This window comes from Schistocerca gregaria, chromosome 8 (assembly GCF_023897955.1).
Source record: "Schistocerca gregaria isolate iqSchGreg1 chromosome 8, iqSchGreg1.2, whole genome shotgun sequence".
Lineage (NCBI taxonomy): Eukaryota > Metazoa > Arthropoda > Insecta > Orthoptera > Acrididae > Schistocerca > Schistocerca gregaria.
This window is the reverse complement of record NC_064927.1, coordinates 143488517-143508591: the sequence shown is the minus strand read 5'-3', so window position 1 is coordinate 143508591 and position 20075 is coordinate 143488517. Positions and strand designations below refer to the sequence as shown.

Below are 20075 nucleotides of genomic sequence, written 5' to 3'. Positions count from 1 at the left end.
TTTTTGGACTGCAATTTTTTCCGTCAGTGTAATTTCTCTTCTTTATGTCCCACGCAAAGGTGTATTAAAATCTCTCTTGGACCGAGGTGAACAATAACTTTTATGCAAAATTAGACAGTATCAAGCACGTTGCAGTCCAAATAGATCTTAACAACCTCACAGTCAAAAAACAATTACTGTAAGAAAGTAATCTGTACCTTCATTGATCTGAGAAAGACTTGCGAATCTGTAGACCGAGAGTCTCCTGTTCTAAACTGTGAAAGACTGAAATGCGTACACAAAAAAAAAAAACATTGCAATCATAAGCTTACCACTAAACGGTACAAAATCTAAGGAAAAATGCAGAGGAGAAATCCCGGAAATTTTTTAAATTGAAGCAATCCTGACACAAGCTGATTGTGTTTCTCTTCCGCTTTCCGCGGATGTCTTAGAGAAAGTAAACCAAGAAGAAGTAAAATCACACTAAAAAATTTTCAAACCAATCAAATTAAGAAAAACTACTATTTGAATAGATTGAATAGCTTTTGCAGATGACCCAATGGCTCAATTTCAGGACTTTCAAACACCATACAAAGAAACAGACATTCTTACAGAAACAGCAGAAAGAGTGAGTTACCAATTACCGTTTAGGAAAGTAAAATACATGTGCAGCAACAATGTGGCAATCAAAAATTCTAAAAACTAAATATGCGAGTATCGAGTCAAAATAATTAGGCGAAACCATCCATGCAACTCGTCTGGGAAATATTAGTTACGAAAGTCGTTGCCACAAAATATAAACAACTGTCAGGCTTATATCGTGAGGTTCCTGACTTGCAGGTGGATGAGGTTGACATCTCATAACGATATTTCATCTGACAACTATTCAGCGACCTACTGGTAAAAATCACTTGAAGAGGACTGAATAGATGACAGCACAAATATCGTGTCAAGATGTCGACGTCATCCGTCTGCCAAGTCCAAAACGCCATCGAATATTCACGGGGCGGGAAAAATTACAAGAATGACAGCTTACAAAAGACATCTGTAACAAAAAGTACATCTCAAAATACGTCAAACTGAGACATTAAAACAGAGTCATCCAACCAATTTCTCTTTGTGGGTCTGAGATACTTACTTTAAATAAAAGAGCTACATTGGAGAAATAGGAAAGAACGAACGGAAAATAACTAGGAAGTGTTTAGGTCCAAATTACGCTAAAAAAGGAAAGTAGACACGAGTAGGAGGAACTAAAGGAAATGAAAGTATGTAGACATGTACGAAGGAATTCAATAATCATACATCAACTAAGATAGATAAAAACTGCGTATTTTTACAAAATTTGACTTTCACTACTTCTCAACAAAATGCCAACCAATATTAGTACAACTGTCCCAATGACGAACTACATTTTGTATACAAAATCCAAAGAAATCTTTCTCTTCTTGTCTGAACAATTTTTCCACATATCTTTGACCTCCTCGTTGTTGCTGAACTCTTATCCAAGTGATGCGTACTTGAGTGGACCAAAGAAATTAAAATCCGAGGGAACAAAATATAGACTGTAATGAGGGTGGGGTAGTATCTTCCAACAATTTTTTCGATGATTTCTTGAGTGAACTCGACAGTGTGAGGAAAAGCCTTGTCATGTGGCAATACCACACTTATTCTGTGAGATTCGCGACGTTTTTCTCTCATTGGTGGCTTTACTTTGTTCATAATTAAGTTGAGTGATAGGCGCTGTTTATTGTACACTGATATTCTAAATAGTTACGAAACACGAGACATCGGGCATCCCAAAAGACCGCCATGACTTCTACCACTGATATTTGCGTTCTGAATTTATGTCGGACACGGATACCCATTTCCTATTTTGTCATTTGGACTCCGGTTCAAATTGGTGAACTCGTGTTCATTATACGTTAAAAACTTGCTTACAAAAGAGTCACTTCCCGTGTCATATCGTTCATTCAAATTTATAGACACTGTGATTCTTGTTACCTTGTAATGTTACCTTAAGTATTTCGGGACACGTGTTACACCTATTTTGCTGCACTTGAGCTTGTTACTGATGACGTTAGGATCTGTGACAAAACTTACTGCAAATTTGCATGTTGTATAGTTAACTACAACATGTCGGTCTTCACGAATAATGTCATCATTGATAATATTCGATTGATACACCAATTGGCTGGCCAGGACGTTACTCAGCAGCCTCTGATGTATGAAAGTTTTTGAACTGTTTTACCTTCCTGTACAAATGTCCTCGGTTCAAACAGCTTTCACTATACTGTAAAATAATAGATTTTAGCCAGTTCTTCAGCTTCTGACAGCTAAAAACGAACCGCTGGTCGCTGTTTAACTAATATGGAAATTTAAAGCGGACACGCTATCGTTTCGTTGTGGAAAATCGCAGGCTAAAATTATGTGGCTATATTAAAAGTTAACAGGTTTTGGAATTCAACAAAACTTTCAGTAAAGGAAAAACTGAAACAAAAAATGGAAGAAACAGAAATGTGCAGGTACAACACAACACGTCTGAAACAAGAGCCGAAAATATTTAGAGAGTGAATTCAAGACGGGACAGTTGGCCTGTCAGAAAAACCCAAGAACAACTTGGTCTGATGAACGATAAAGAGACCATTCCGAGCGATAGAAAGTAATACGGGCCCAAAGGAAACCTGAAACAAAGCTTTGATAATGCCACATATTGTACAGCTCGTGTTCCCCTAGGACGTAAAAGTAAATAATAACAATAATTCCATCTCACTCCCCGACTCACGTCAGACAGAAGTTAACTACTTAAAAACTAGTCAAACACACTGGTTTATGGCTAAACTGATGCGAATACTTACTTGAGGAGGTACATCGCGCCCAAAATTACAAGGTACTTGCATATTATTTCGAATGGCAAGAGTGTAATTTTCTCATTTCACTTGGTTGAGTAGGACGGCACTGCTTCATGCAAAAGGTTAATAATAGTTGTGTTACACTGCAGAGCAAGACGTCGTGCAATTAACAGGGAAAAGAAGGACCGGCGGCGAGTGAGTTGTTCTGCGGGCAAGCATAAGAAACAGGCGAATACTGACCTTGCTCACGAATCAACACAGACCAGCTGCATTCCATTGTTCGTTTACTTTTTGAATACTGCCTTAATTCTGGTTGTACATGTTACTGCCGCTTCAGATCATAATCTAGAGTTGTTCTTGGTACAGAGATATATCAAGGGCAGCTATTATTCTGTACTGTTACGGAAACGTTGTTCTCTCATTTAGAAGGACTGCAAGAATACTGCAGTTTCAACCGATTCTGTTCCTTGCAAATTAAGGCAGAACGATTGTGGCAAAGCTGGAAAATAATGTACTGTCTGTCAAGTACTATTAAACGGATAAATATTACAAGGGAGTTATAGGTGAGACATTAACCAATGATTGTTGCACGGTTGTACAAAAGAGACGTGGTAGTACAAATCAGCGAAAGTAAATTTTCATAGGTTACTTTAAGACTGATGTAACATACATGTCAATCAGTGCAAGAAAAACGTAAAATCCGAAACAAGAAACCATAGGGGACGGCTGTGGGTAGTGATATATAGAAAGAAATTAAAATTATCCGTAACAAGCAGACGCATGCAAGAAAAGACTAGGAAGAAGAAGGCGCCATCTTCTAATATTTATTTTCTCTTTACGGATGACATCATACTTCGTCGTAGGAAGACTGAAGTACTTTTAATAGGCAGAAAATAAACATATATCGGCTACAGACGCCAGTGCGTGCTCTGCAGTGTGTAGAAAAAATGCCACAATTGGCAGTTGGCAAGTGATTCCTCATTCCACTTTAGCACAAAAATTTATCTACCAAAAATACTCCCACCTACAGGTTTAACAAAAATGCGATTTTTAAAAGAATAGCGCTCTGGCAGCGTTGTAAGTGTATGTAGCATGGCGAAGAAGAGTCTGCAGTGTGCCGAAGCTGTCCCATTAGCTCATCGCCGCGGTTAACGAATACCCAGACTCGTTGATGTTCGAGATACGTTCGCGCGAAACTTTTTTTTTTCGGTTAAAGCACCAAATTGTATCCAATTTACAACTCCGTAGTGCGGAGCGGTTGGTAAGACATGTTATAAGGCATCAAGGGATCACAAATCTAGCATTGGAGGGCAGCGTGGGGGGTAAAAGTTGTAGAGGGAAACCAAGAGATGAATACACTAAGCAGATTCAGAAGGATGTAGGTTGCAGTAGGTACTGGGAGATGAAGAAACTTGCACAGGATAGGGTAGCATGGAGAGCTGCATCAAACCAGTCTCAGAACTGAAGATCACAACAACAACGACAACAGTGCGATATCTTATGTATTTCTTTCTATGACTATTATCTTTATTGAAACGTTAACACATAACATGAACTTTATTTCGTCCATGACACAAATAAAGCCCACAGTGTCTAATAGTGGATACATTTGCATTGCCTGCCTCCAGTGACGTACAAAGGCACACAATAGGTAGGCTACGCTAGATTGTACAGTATGCTATGCATAAAAATTTCATTCTGTACTTTTGACATCCTGGCTTATCTTCACAGAGCCCGTACGTACAAATACGAGCATCATTTATGTTAGAAAATATGTTCAAAGCGGCTATCTTGAATTTGCAAAAACTTCGTCACTCGATGGATCATATTTTGCTGGACCCTACGCAACACAATTACATCAATCATTGCCATCATGCACGTGAGCTGTTACATACACGGGTGGAATACTATAAACATATTCCTTTAAGTGTCCCCACATATAAAAATGTAGTGGATTAAGCTTCGGAGAACGTTGTGACCTGCTGTTCAGTAACACAAAGGTTCGCCCAAAAGCCACTATAACAGGCGTATGATGTAACAGCTTATACAGTGCGCGACGCTTAGATCCGGACAACTTTAAACCTGAATTTCCCGCCATATCGTAGTTCCGCCGGTGGTCGCGATTGGCGTTCTTGAAAACCATATACATCTAGTAAACAGTCAGAATCTCAAAATGGCCCAGATGTTCGGGACAAGTGCAGAGTACAACCGAAGATGCGCGTTTATCGAAAGTCTTCGCACTAGGTGTTCGTCCAATGAAATACTTCGATTCTTCGGGTACTCGAGTTCAGTTGTTTACGATGTTGTGGACAAGTGTAATGCTTCGGAGGTGTGGGTAAGGTTCCGCAAATCCGACGAGGAAGCCTCATTCGGGGAAACGCGTGTCACGATCTACGGAAGTCATCGAAGAGGCTCAGGCTCTGTTTTCGGAGGGCCCGAAGCAATCAGTGAGGGAACTGGCGTCAGTGTTGCATGTCAGTGAGCGAATAATGCGTCGTGTGGCAGAAAAGGACCTTGTACCAGTCATGTAGTCCAAAACTCTCTCCGATTACAATGACATGTTGCGGTCAAATGAGTTGTGGCCGCCCGAGTAGCCCGGATTTGAGCCCCCTCGACTACTGTGTTTGGAGAGTAGTTTAAAGAGATGCCAATAAGACGAGGCGCCCTAATGTAGCGTTTCTACACCACGCTATCGAAGCAGTATTCGCGAATATGGACACGCTGTAGTGCGATCGTTTCAGGACAAGGTAGGAGGCGGTCATTGCGGCTGAAGGGTGTTACATCGAGTAATGTTAACCTTGAAAGAGACCACTACTTATGTGTAATGAAATTACAATTAAATCAATACCATCAGCTGCTGACGGGCGTTGATATACATCAACGGGGACAGTTGAAAATGTGTGCCCGACCGGGATTCGAACCCTAGATCTGCTGCTTACATGACAGACGCTCTATCCATCTGAATCACCGAGTGCACAAAGGATAGTGCGACTACAGGGACTTATCTCCGGCATGCTCCCCGTAAGACCCACACTCTCAGTTTATAGATCTCGCACTACATTCGTAGAGCCCCTGCCGTCCCTTAAGACTTCAGGCAAGTAGTGTGCATCCGCACTGAAGAAGGTCATCAGCCGGTTAGCCTTAACGATGTGAAGATGGCATCTGTTCTTTTGGACCCTTCCCCCCGTCGGAAGTTAGAGTCCTCCCTCGGGCATTGGTGTTTGTGTTGCCCTTAGTGTAAGTTTAAGTTAGATTAAGTGGTGCATAAGCTCAGAGACCGATGACCTCACCAGTTTGGTCCCATAAGACCTTATGACAAATTCCAAAAATATTAACTAATGAATAACGTCCACGTTATACGTCGCAGACTTCACTGAAGTCCAGCGAGATTTGCAATAGCCACGTCATTGTTATTAGGGGAGTTATTTTGTATTTTGGATTTGTAACTACGGATCTGGCTAGCACATATGATTAGAATTTTCGCCTTTATCGAGGTATCATTGTCGTACAAATGCAAAGCATGGAAATGATATATATGCTGGCTTTCATTTCATGATAATAGCATTATCATTTAATTGTACGTATGTAATAGACGACTGACATGTAACGTCATTATTACTTAGAAATACCTTGAGTGATGTGTAGAAGCAAATAACAGACTTGCCAATATTCTAAGGCAGATTCTAATTTCCAACGAGGTGTCTGCAGACATGGAACTACGGGACATGAAATCTGCACTGAGGGGAAAAAACGGTGCTTGGAAGCGGCAGTTTGTGGTACGGAGAGTGGCAGTCACCAATCGAAACGATTGCACGCAAACGGTGAACTCTTCAGCTCCTAGGGACATGAAACGTGCACGGTAGGCGTAGTTAATTTTCGCAAATACTCGTCATAAAAACAAACCGCTTCCACTAGAGGGGACGCCTTCTGGGTCGATGTCCTGCAGTCATCATCGCGGTGCAGAGGCTGCCGGCACGAAGGTGGGCGTGTCTGGTTGGGCTCCCGTCATTATGCAGGAACGTCTGGCTCGCGGAATTTGCATGTGTGACCCGCAGGGCTCTGTGGCAGCTCCTGCTGAAGGACTGTCATGGCTTCACACGAAAGGACTGGACTTTCTAGCCACTGCACTCTTTAGTACGAAAATCTGTAGTCACTTCACTTTCTAATACGAGAAATAACGTCATAAGAAAGGCGTTCACGTGCCTGGTTCCTCAGGGTAATATATCTCAGTGCAATCTATCTCTTGCAGCTATCTCTAAAGGGATAGAAACGACAAAGTATGGCGAAGGCTGTGAATCGTATACATATGTTCTGCTAAATATAATTCAGGCCATTACAGCTGTAACACAAGGAACGTTAACAAATAACGAATATTTACCGATTTTGCATCAACAGAATGTCGGGAGAACAAATTAGTGGATGGTTTGAGGGTATGCTTGGCATGTCAACTACAACACAGAGCAGCAGCAACGAAGGATCTAAAACAACTGTCCATTGAGTCTAATCGAGATTGGGTGTGGTGCATCACAGTTTTGCCTGTGTAAAAAATGTATCCTGCATCGATTCATGAGGCTCGTACCGTGAGGAAGTAAGTTCAAAAATGGCTCTGAGCACTATGCGACTTAACTTCTGAGGTCATCAGTCGCCTAGAACTTAGAACTAATGAAACCTAATTAACCTAAGGACACCACACACATCCATGCCCGAGACAGGATTCGAACCTGGGACCGTAGCGGTCGCTCAGTTCCAGACTGCAGCGCCGAGAACAGCACGGCCACTCCGGCCGGCAGGAAGTGCACATAAGCTGAATGACTAGGTGCTATGACATAACAGCACACATTCAGTAACCAAGAATATATAGTCGCTAACGAAAGATTTTGTAGCATGTATATATAGAGATTGAGCTGAGGTTGATGAGAGGTATATATACTTCTGAACCTCAGCTGCATCTCTATATATACATACTACAAAATCATTCGGTAGCGATTCTAGCTTTATGTAACACCTTCGACTCTGATGGCTGCCTCCCTAATGAGCAATGGATTTGAGTCTGGGTCATGAGGCAACCCAGCCACTACCAACCCAAGCATCAGCACTGTTCATCTCCTAGAGTCAGCACACGCCATAACGTTAGCCATTCTGGAGGATGTGGCTTAATCCTATCTGCTCCGGTATGTTTTCAACTGAGTTACTAAGGAAAGCTGGCAGCTGACGCTGCTTCCTGTTGCCCATAGCAGTAGTTGCCACAGCTTTGCATCAGCGCACTTCTATAGTGCTGATTCCAGTATGATGCTGCAAGCCACCATCGCACTGGATGTCATGCGATACCCTCCTGGCAGACAACTGCTGACGCTGTCATGCTTCAGTGGCTGTGGCTGCTTACATCACAGATGCCAAGGACTGCCTCTCCTGCTTCATCTGTCACTGTAAATATTATTATAAAGGACTTTCTCAACCAAGTATGTTGATATGATGGACCACCAGTCAACACTGCCTCCACCACCACCACCACCATGTCCCAACCTTGTGGAAGCACTGCACTACATCGTGATACATAACCAACTCAGTTCACCTGCCACTGTAGGGATCCTACACGTAATCCCCAGAGACGATATATGTGGATACATTATTCCATGTTGATCCAACACTTTGCTAGAGTATGTAGCGACTGGCGAATAGTGGAATGGCAGAGTCTCATCAATCAATGATCAGATGTTATTAGAGACCCAAAGAATAATCTAGTTAGAATAACAGAGGCACATCAAGCGCCATGGACGATATGGGGCCTTGTGTTATCTTGTTGAAAATACATTTGAAAGTACATTGTAGATACCAGGAAATTCGTTGGATAAAGTTTTGGTGGTGTTTCCATGGTGTGGCAATCCATAATTCGATGAAAGCATGCTCATGCAGAAGAAAATGGAGGACCTGGGTGTATTCTTCATTAAACCAGGGACCTAGAAACGATGGAGAGGCTTCGTCCCACCGTGGCACTCAGTGGTTCAAAAATGCAAAACAGGCCACAGCAGTCCAACCGCCTCACTGCCGCCATACACCGAACCCAGGGTTCAAAAATGGCTCTGAACACTATGGGACTTAACTTCTAAAGTCATCAGCCCCCTAGACCTTATAACTACTTAAACCTAACTAACCTAAGGACGTGAAACACATCCATGCCCGAGGCTGGATTCGAACCTGCGACCGTATCGGTCCCGCGGGTCAAGATTGTAGCGCCTAGAACCGCACGGCCACCCCGGCCGGCGAACCCAGGGTAATTGTGTGGTTTGGCCCCCAGTGAACAACCCCGGGATGTATCATACCAGACGAGTGTAGCGCCGAATGTTTGCGTGGTTGAGTAATTATGGTGTACGCCTATGTGGAGACAGTGTTTTTGCAGTAATCGCCGAAATAGTGTAACTGAGGCGGAATAAGGGGAAACAGCCTTCACTCGCTGAGGTAAATGGAAAACAGCCTTAAAAACAATGCAAAGGCTGGCTGGCACACCGGACCTGGACACTAACCGGCCGGGCGGATTCGTGTCTGGGACTGGCGCACCTTCCTGCTCGGGAAGCAGTGCGTTGGACCACGTGGATAGCCAGGTGGGCAAACGGAGGATAATTTGAACAGTAAATATGAAATTTTAACTTGAAAAGCATGGCACTCTATATTCTGCTGAAGAGAGGTGGAATTATACTAAATGAATACTTAGTAATCATGTAGTAGAAATCTACTGCAAATCAATACAAAATCATTCACATTATATGACGTCATCATATACCACTGAATAAAGACACTGCAGACTTTCAGCATTTGGCAGCGGATAGCCCTAATGTTATTCGAAGAATTATTGCCTTATTATGTAATCATAGCATGATTGTAACATTTAGGTGCAGTAAATACCGAGAATTTTATGTTGGCATTATCGTTCACTCCCTCCAAATTTATTCTCATAATGCAATTGTTCTACACATGTCATGTTTCTGTGTGTGTGTGTGTGTGTGTGTGTGTGTGTGTGTGTGTGTGTCTGGTATTTTTCCGTGTATTTCCATTACATATTAGAAACACATGGAAGTTGTCAAATAAACTGGAGGTGGAGGTTTTATAGCAAAATGAGCTGAGGAAATTTCACGAATTTACTTAGCCAAGGTGTAACACTCTTACTCCAACATGTTTTGACAGTCTAAGCATCGTCAGCGTTGAAATACATTTTCCTCTCTGAAAGAAGGGGATACAAGGAAATGAATAGGTTGAAAACTGCCCATTTTTTAGACAACGCTGAAATATGTTGTCGTAAGGGAAACAAAGAGCTTCTAATGGAGCTAGAGCCACACATACTTCGTAAGAGACAGAAATCTGAGTATCACAACTAGCCATTTTAATTTTTTAATGCACCTGGTGAGAAAGAGACTTTTCTAAATGTTATTTAAAAGCATGAGTGATGAATTACACAATGTGTGGCTGAAATCATCAAAAAGAGCCTCTGAATATCAATGCTAGAGTTGCACATATCAGCATTCAAGCACATGAGTGATGACACTGTAGTTTGTAGTACGTTTTCTATAATAACTACCATTCATATCCTGTGAAAGTGACCAAAACAGGTCTTAATTCTCGAAAAAAGGGGAAAAAAAAAATAAATTTTAAGAGGCAGGCAGTAAGTCACCTCGTAAGGCAGCTGGGTCAACCCCTTCCCATTGTGGGATAATCAGTATGAGTAACAGCTGCGATAAATTAATGGTTCTCCATAAATTAAGTAATAGCCTAGGCCTGGGTCGAGACCTTGGCTTGTGCGGCCCTCGGCAGGGCTAGTCCGTGCCTTGAGCTAAGCGGCGGCCGCCACGCTTTTGCTCCAGTGAACTTATTCCAGAGGCTCCGTCGCCCGAACGAACCGGACGCTTTGCATACTGATTAGAAATTAACGGCCCTCAAAATAGGTGGCCACTAAAATTTCCATTAAAAACAGATAAGCTCTCCTGCCCTCTGAGCCTCTCCTCCCCAGGACTCATAACGAGAGGTTTCACGGCAACATTGCCTCGTTAGCTGCCCTTCATTGCTGGACACAGTCGCAGAAGAACAACTGCTGCACCGGTAAATGCTTACGCGCGTTTGTTATTTATTAAACTAACAGTAAATAAAGGCAATTTTCTACATGAGGGAAACTTTCATTCCTGCAGAAATTCACGATTGCAGATGCTTCCAGTTAGCATGCAACTGGGAAGATCGGATCACAACTGCTCGGAAACTATGGACAAATGTTGAGAATGTACTGTCTGTGTTTCTGTCATGTACAGCTCTATCATAGGAAAATATCTACAGAGACTATTTATCAAAAGAGCATTGAGTCAGTGTTTTTCATTCCTCTTCCTTTTGAATTATAGAAATGGCGGTGACACCCGCTCTTACTCTACTCTCCCATTATGTAAATAATCGAAATCCCGTGTATAAAATGCTCAGAACAGGATTGTTGGAAGACCATTATCAAACACAGAATGTTTATAGACGGGTAATTTGGGCGCCGTCTTAAGAAAAGACAGATAGTGTTCAGTACCTCAGTCGGTAGAAACTGAGCCCTTGTAGGGTGACTTCGTTGTCCATTCATCGGTCGGTCTGTCTGCTTGTGTCTGTCTGGCTGTCCGACTGCTAAAATCTGTTTATCTCAGGAACAGGTACACCTATCTATGTTCTCTTGGCTGTGTCAAATATTTAAGTTTCCAAGTCACTGCAATAAGAAGGATACGACCGTTTAGGCTACATATTTTGAAACTAGTAAACTAGGTCATCAAATATGATAGGATATTTCCCATTGACTAGAAGGTGAAATTTGACATAAAGCAAGGTTTCGCAGTACAAGTAAACGAAGAAAATTCGAAAATTGTTAATGTGCAATTGTAACACACGAAATTTTTTTTGCTATTTGTTATCTGACGTCAAATTTGAAAATAACCTCTTCAGGCCCAAGCAAACTTTTTGTATTATTTCAAATACACTCCTGGAAATTGAAATAAGAACACCGTGAATTCATTGTCACAGGAAGGGGAAACTTTATTGACACATTCCTGGGGTCAGATACATCACATGATCACACTGACAGAACCACAGGCACATAGACACAGGCAACAGAGCATGCACAATGTCGGCACTAGTACAGTGTATATCCACCTTTCGCAGCAATGCAGGCTCCTATTCTCCCATGGAAATGATCGTAGAGATGCTGGATGTAGTCCTGTGGAACGGCTCGCCATGCCATTTCCACCTGGCGCCTCAGTTGGACCAGCGTTCGTGCTGGAGGTGCAGACCGCGTGAGACGACGCTTCATCCAGTCCCAATCATGCTCAATGGGGGACAGATCCGGAGATCTTGCTGGCCAGGGTAGTTGACTTACACCTTCTAGAGCACGTTGGGTGGCACGGGATACATGCGGACGTGCATTGTCCTGTTGGAATAGCTAGTTCCCTTGCCGGTCTAGGAATGGTAGAACGATGGGTTCGATGACGGTTTGGATGTACCGTGAACTATTCAGTGTCCCCTCGACGATTACCAGAGGTATACGGCCAGTGTAGGAGATCGCTCCCCACACCATGATGCCGGGTGTTGGCCCTGTGTGCCTCGGTCGTAGGCAGTCCTGATTGTGGCGCTCACCTGCACGGCGCCAAACACGCATACGACCATCATTGGCACCAAGGCCGAAGCGACTCTCATCGCTGAAGACGACACGTCTCCATTCGTCCCTCCATTCACGCCTGTCGCGACACCACTGGAGGCGGGCTGCACGATGTTGGGGCGTGAGCGGAAGACGGCCAAACGGTGTGTGGGACCGTAGCCCAGCTTCATGGAGACGGTTGCGAATGGTCCTCGCTGATACCCCAGGAGCAACAGTGTCCCTAATTTGCTGGGAAGTGGCGGTGCGGTCCCCTACGGCATTGCGTAGGATCCTACGGTCTTGGCGTGCATCCTTGCGTTGCTGCGGTCCGGTCCCAGGTCGACGGGCACGTGCACCTTCCGCCGACCACTGGCGACAACATCGATGTACTGTGGAGACCTCACGCCCCACGTATTGAGCAATTCGGCGGTACGTCCACCCGGCCTCCCGCATGCCCACTATACGCCTTGCATGCTACCAGTGTTAAAGACTGCGATGGAGCTCCGTATGCCACGGCAAACTGGCTGACACTGACGGCGGCGGTGCACAAATGCTGCGCAGGTAGCGCCATTCGACGGCCAACACCGCGGTTCCTAGTGTGTCCGTTGTGCCGTGCGTGTGATCATTGCTTGTACAGCCCTCTCGCAGTGTCCAGAGCAAGTATGGTGGGTCTGACACAACGGTGTCAATGTGTTCTTTTTTCCATTTCCAGGAGTGTATTTCTGGCTAAGGGTGTGGGATATGGACGTCATAAATGAGCACTGTAATGTTAGCTTTAGTTACTACTCAAAAGAGCAGAGATTTTCCAATGCCCAGCCGGCTGGACGTCATAGTTTAGACTTGCAAATAATTAAGCAGTAACGATGTTAAGTTACTGTAACATATATTGTTGATTTATTTATAACAACAACGACGATAAATAATAACAGAAAACTGTGTGCGATATTTATACTTACGTTTTTTTCGGGCAGACATTGCAGAGAGATCGGTGACAGCAAGCGCCATGAAACACCACGGAAATGGTATCATTGAGAAAAAAAATTCTGTAGACAGCTAAAGTGTCCAGCGTAATGAATACATGGTTAGTGTGTAGAAGAGACTGTAATCGCACTTAAAGCAAAATGGAAATGTAACGTCCAGCTTGTTGGACGCAGGGGCTGAAGATGTTATAATAATCAGTATTTCTACATTCAGGCCGTTTGTATCGCAATGGTAAAAGGCAAACATCAGGCAAGAGAGGACTTCATTGGTCATATGACGCTATTCGGAATTTATACATCATCGGATATCCAGGAGTGACTACTGTACGTAGATATGACATTTCAAGTTGTAAGTGGAACAAACATTCGCAGACTAGTCTCCGATATCTTCCCAGTATCAGTGTCAATAGCCGGCCGGATTGGCTGATCGGTTCTAGACGCTACAGTCTGGAACCGCGCTACCACAACGATCGCAGGTTCGTATCCTGCCTCGGGCATGAATGTGTGTGATGTCCTTAGGTTAGTTAGTTTTAAGTAGTTCTAAGTTCTAGGGGACTGATGACCACAGCAGTTAAGTCCCATAGATCTTAGAGCAATTTGTACCATTCAGTGTCAATAACAGGGAATAATCCTCGATTCCTAGAATGGATGAACTATTTTTATACGTAAGTATTAGAGCTCTACTTGCAGCTGGCCGGTTTTTCATTCTTTTCACTCATCTCTATGTTTATATGACACACTGCCTGTTCTCCCTGTTGGCTTTTGCCTCTGTTTCTTTGTCCTACATTTGTTTGACGATCGCCGTAGAAACATCGGCCGAAGAACCCGAGACAAAATTAAACAGGCGGTTTGCCAAGTGGACAAGAAGACCTTAATTACCTTAAGCGTTTTATGAAATGCCTACTGAACTATATGTCGTGTAATGACATGACTTTGCAGATACATTCAGAAATAATGTGTTGATACTCTCTTGAAATGTGCTCGAATAAAAGTATGAGGCGCACTCAAAAAGAAACAAGCCAAAAGCTGTAAAAAAACCGCTGAAGGGATCATAATGCCATTGCTTATGAAAGCAAGTGTGGTCCCCATAAAAGGGCTGAGACCCCCAACTCGAGGCTCGATGGTCACGGGCACACCCACCCACATGACGACAGAACGATCACGCACACACGTCTACCCTTCACTTCACAGTAGACCTGGAAATATTGATATGGAGGTTTCAGAAACACAGAAAAGGAATATAATGCGTTTCTTTGCTGCTGAAGGAATGCAGGGCACGGAAATACATAGATGAATGGCGGAAGTCTACGAAGATCACTCAATATCCATTGCTATTTCGACGCTCAGGCCCAACTCTCGGGCAATCGCTGCCACTGTACGTCATCAGTCTTTAATAATGAGTGCACCAACCCGCTGGACATTGGTATCGGTCACGTTCCAGAGCGTCGAACGACAGCCGTCGCTCCTTGAATCGCTTTTGTCACTGCTTAGCCCTTACAACGGACACGCAATGCTGTTCATAAAAAAATGTTCAAATGTGTGTGAAAAATGCTATGGGACTTAACTGCTAAGGTCATCAGTCCCTAAGCTCACACACTACTTAAGCTAAACTATCCTGAGGACAAACACACACACCCATGCCCGAGGGAGGACTCTAGACTCCGCCGGGACCAGCCGCACAGTCCATGACTGCAGCGCCCAACACCGCTCGGCTAATCCCGCGAGGCGCTGTTCATCCAACTGTGTCATGTCTGATAAATTTCTGTCATCAGCACTGCTTCTGCTGTAAGTAAACACACCGCACCTCTTTGCTCTTCTTGTGAAGCATCACTTTCTCTATAATCTGCACTACTGAGTGTATGGACGGTCGACGGCTGTGCAAGCTCGCTCTGTCGTGAGTGTGCGCCCGTGACGATCGAGCAGCAAGTTTGGGGTCTCAGTGCTTTTATGGGGACCACATTTGCTTTCATAGCAAGCAGTTTTTATTCTACAGTTTTTGGCTCGTTTCTTTTTTAGTACACCATATAATAACCCAGAAGTAATAAAGTGAAACCTCTTGCCAGATGAGAAGGTTTTCTGCGAGTACTGCAAATATGTAATTTCCAATGGTTTGTTGGCAGTCGTTGAGTGTACTCATTATCAAGTAAGGCAAGAATGTAGTTTGTGCGCTATGAGTTCCGCATCCTCACAAGGGAATCACCTGACCTGTTAATCACTGTCGGCCGGTGTGGCCGTGCGGCTCTAGGCGCTTCAGTCTGGAACCGCATGACTGCTACGGTCGCAGGTTTGAATCCTGCTTCGGGCATGGATGTTTGTGATTTCCTTAGGTTAGTTAGGCTGAAGTAGTTCTAAGTTCTACGGCACTAATGACCACAGATGTTTAGTCCCATAGTGCTCAGAGCCTTTTGTTAATCACTGGTTGTGATGAGTCTTACAGGGTGATTATTACTGAAGTATACGAAAAAAACGCAAATTAGCTACAAACTTCGGCGTACACACACTTTATTCAGTACGTAAACGCCACTAAGATATTCGGACAATAATCTTCCCGTCGCGTGACCATAACCACATCGGAAACCTGCGTACAAGTGACAGCTTCGCCTGTGCATTGCCCTTTTATACCTCGTGTATGTGAAACAACCGCCGTCTGTATACGTGCGTATCGCCATCCCATGACTTCCGTCACTTCAGTATATACAAGGTGATCAAAAAGTCAGTATAAATTTGAAAACTTAATAAACCAAGGAATAATGTAGATAGAGAGGTAAAAATTGGCACACATGCTTGGAGTGACATGGGGTTTTATTAGAAAAAAAACACCAAAGTTCACAAAATGTTCGACAGATGCCGCTGGACAGCAAAACTGCTACCGTGACGGGCGAGAGGTACGCCGATATGTTACAGAATCGCATCATCCCCAGCCTGGCTGATAAACACCTGCTGGAAGGTACGATGTTTATGCAGGATGGCGCTCCACCCCTTATTGTTAGACGCGTGAAAGATCTCTTGCGCGCGTCGTTTGGTGATGATCGTGTGCTGAGCCGTCACTTTCGTCATGCTTAGCCTCCCAGGTCCCCAGACCTCAGTCCTTGCGATTATTGGCTTTGGGGTTACATGAAGTCGCAAGTGTATCGTGATCGGCCGACATCTGTAGGGATGCTGAAAGAGAACATCCGACGCCAATGCCTCACCATATCTCCGGACATGCTTCACAGTCCTGTTCCCAACATTATTCCTCGACTACAGCTATCGTTGACGAATGATGGTGGACATATTGAGCATTTCCTCTAGAGATCATTATCTTTGCTTTGTCTTACTTTGTTACGCTACTTATTGCTATTCTGATCAGATGAACCGCCATCTGTCGGACATTTTTGAGCGTTTGTATTTTTTTGGTTCTAATAAAACCCCATCATCCGGTACTTCCCACGAGCACCGCCACTGGGTAACTTCTGGAAGGCAAAATAATGCTCGTCAGGGTGTTGCGTTAATAATTGTTGTTGTTGTTGTTGTTGTTGTTGTTGTGCTCTTCAGTCCTGAGACTGGTTTGATGCAGCTCTCCATGCTACTCTGTCCTGCGCAAGCTTCTTCATTCCAGTACCTACAGCAGCCTACATTTTTCTGAATCTGCTTAGTGTATTCATCTCTTGGTCTCCCTCTACGATTTTTACCTTAAACGCTCTCCTCCAGTACTAAATTTGTGATCCCTTGATGCCTCAGAACATGTCCTACCAATTGATCCCTTCTTGCTGGCCGGAGTGGCCGAGCGGTTCTAGGCGATACAGTCTGGAACCACGCGACAGCTACGGTCGCAGGTTCGAATCCTGCCTCGGGCATGGATGTGTGTGATGTCCTTAGGTTAGTTAGGTTTAAGTAGTTCTAAGTTCTAGGGGACTGATGACTTCAGCAGTTATGTCCCATTGTGCTCAGAGCCATCTGAACCATTTTTTGGTCCCTTCTTCTAGTCAAGTTGTGCCACAAACTCCTCTTCTCGCCAATTCTATTCAATGCCTATTCCCCGAGGTCATCTAAAGGCCTGTCCCACTCCCTTCCCAACCACTGCTTCCCTTTCATGCCCCTCGACTCTTATAACTGTCAGCTGATTTCTGTACAAACTGTAAATACCCTTTCGCTCCCTGTATTTACCCCTGCGACCTTCAGAATATGAAGGAGACTATTCCAGTCAACATTCTCAAAAGCTTTCTCTAAGTATACAAATGCTAGAAACATAGGATTTCCTTTCCTTAATCTATCTTCTCAAATAGGTCGTAGGGTAAATATTATCTCAATTGTTCCAACATTTCCACTGAATCCAAACTGATCTTCTCTGAGGTCGGCTTCTACCAGTTTTTCCATTCGTCTGTACAGAATTCGCGTTAGTATTTTGCAGCCGTAACTTATTAAACGAATAGTTCGGTAATTTTCACGTCTGTCAACACCTGCTTTCTTCGGGGTTGGAATTATTATATTCTTCTTGAAGTCTGAGGGAATTTCGCCAGTCTCATACATCTTGCTCACCAGATGGTAGAGTTTTGTCAGGACTCGCTCTCCCAAGGCTGTCAGTAGTTCTAATGGAATATTGTCTACTCCCGGGGCCTTGTTTCGACTCAGGTCTTTCAGTGCTCTGTCAAACTCTTCACGCAGTATCATATCTCCCATTTCATCTTCATCTACATCCTCTTCCATTTCCATAATATGTCCTCAAGCACATCGCCCTTGTATAGACCCTCTATATACCTCTTCCACCTTTCTGTTTTCCCTCCTTTGCTTAGAAGTGGGTTTCCATCTGAGCTTTTGATATTCACACAAGTGGTTGTCTTTTCTCCGAGGTCTTTCGTTTTTCCTGTGGGCAGTATCTACCTTACCCCTAGTGAGATAAGCCTCTACATTCTTACATTTGACCTCTAACCATCCCTGGTTACCCATTTTGCACTTCCTGTCGTTCCCATTTTTGAGACGTTTGTATTCCTTTTTGCCTGCTTCATTTACTGCATTTTTATATTTTCTCCTTTCATCAATTAAATTCAATATTTCTTCTGTTACCCAAGGATTTCTACTAGCCCTCGTCTTTTTACCTACTAGATACTCTGCTGCCTTCACTACTTCATCTCTCAAAGCTACCCATCTATTGTATTTCTTTCGCCCATTCCTGTCAATTGTCCCCTTATTCTCTCCCTGAATCTCTGTACAACCTCTGGTTTAGTCCGTTTATCCCGGTCCCATCTCCTTAAATTCCCATCTTTTTGCAGTTTCTTTAGTTTTAATCTACAGTTCATAACCATTTGTATTACTTTGTTTTGCTAATTATTGCTATTCAGATCAGATGAAGCGCCATCTGTCGGCCATTTCTTGAACATTTGTATTTTTTTGTTTCTAATAAAACCCCATGTCATTCCAAGCTTGTGTGTCAATTTGTACCTCTCTGTCTACATTATTCCGTGATTTATTCAGTTTTCAAATTTATTCTGACTTTTTGATCACCCGGTATTTCCCACCAGCATCGGCACTGGCTACGTTCTGGCGGGCAAAATAACGCTCGCCAGGGTGTTGCGTTAATAATTAGCAAGAGTAAATATCAAGGAAAGTGCACACGACCGATGGTGTGCATTTACTCACCTCGTAGAAGTAGAAGGAGTTGATGACCTCCTGGGTGTCGTTGGCGGCGGCGGCGTCCGCTGTGAGGTTGTCAGCGCCGTCGCCGGGCAACAGGCTGGAGGCGGTCGCATTGCCGCCGGCGCTGGCGTCCATGTCTGTCGGGGCCGCGTGTCGCGCCTCGCCGCTCAGCAGGTGGCCCGCTCACGCACCGGCCGCGCGCGCCTCACGCACTCACGCACCGCGGCTGACACCGGCGTCGCGTCGCCTCTCGCCGGCATGCTGGCCGCCACACGCTGTTGACGCCCTCGCTACTCTTTCCGGGCCGCCCTTATCTCCACCCCCTCTCCCCCTCTCCCCCTCCCTCTGGACACTCGCTTCCAGCTGCCGACCTCGAGTGGCGCCTGTCGATACCTTCCAGCCGCCGATGAAACAGCGCCAGTTACGCGCCTCTCCGGCCCGTCTCTCCAGTCTCTCTCCGCTGCTGGAACATGGAAATGGAAGAAGAAAACCGTCAGCATCTGTCGGCACAGTCAATATACGCGGCACTCCAAATATTTCCTAAACGGTGCCGAACAGCGGAACGGAGTTTTCACAAACCAAAGTCAGTCAACAAATGAGTATTTCGCTTTAAACTTAACGCTTGTAACGAAAATGCCGAAAAATGTAAATGTTTGCAGTATGAGAAATTGGTTGGCTACATTTTGATAAGTTTTCCGTGATGGTAACATACGTAAAGACATCACTTAAAAATATTTTAACAAATTATCTGCTGGCCTCACAGCGTATAAAAGGGGAAAACATGACATTTTCTTTTAGCTGGTACAAGCTTACCAGCAAATTATTTTATTTAACTCGTGATTTATTGCACTGATTCACAACGAGCTCGTTTCGGCGAAATTGTCATTTCCAAGTCTCTCTATTGAGATATTTATAATTATTGTAGTGTACTCATGTCATTGTGTTTTCCACCATTATTATATTAAATCGTATTTAATTCTAACATTGTTTGTTTATAATATTATTGTGTCCCTA

At 43.9% G+C, this 20075-nt stretch overlaps 1 long non-coding RNA gene across 1 annotated transcript in view; it reads right to left on the bottom strand.

Moving 5' to 3' along the window:
• Positions 1–19386: 19386 nt before the first annotated feature.
• LOC126284169 (uncharacterized) overlaps positions 19387–20075 on the bottom strand; it is a 526799-nt gene continuing 526110 nt past the window's right edge. Inside the window, exon 3 of the long non-coding RNA XR_007551446.1 lies at positions 19387–19524. This is a non-coding gene — a long non-coding RNA (uncharacterized LOC126284169). The remainder of the gene's footprint in view (positions 19525–20075) is intronic.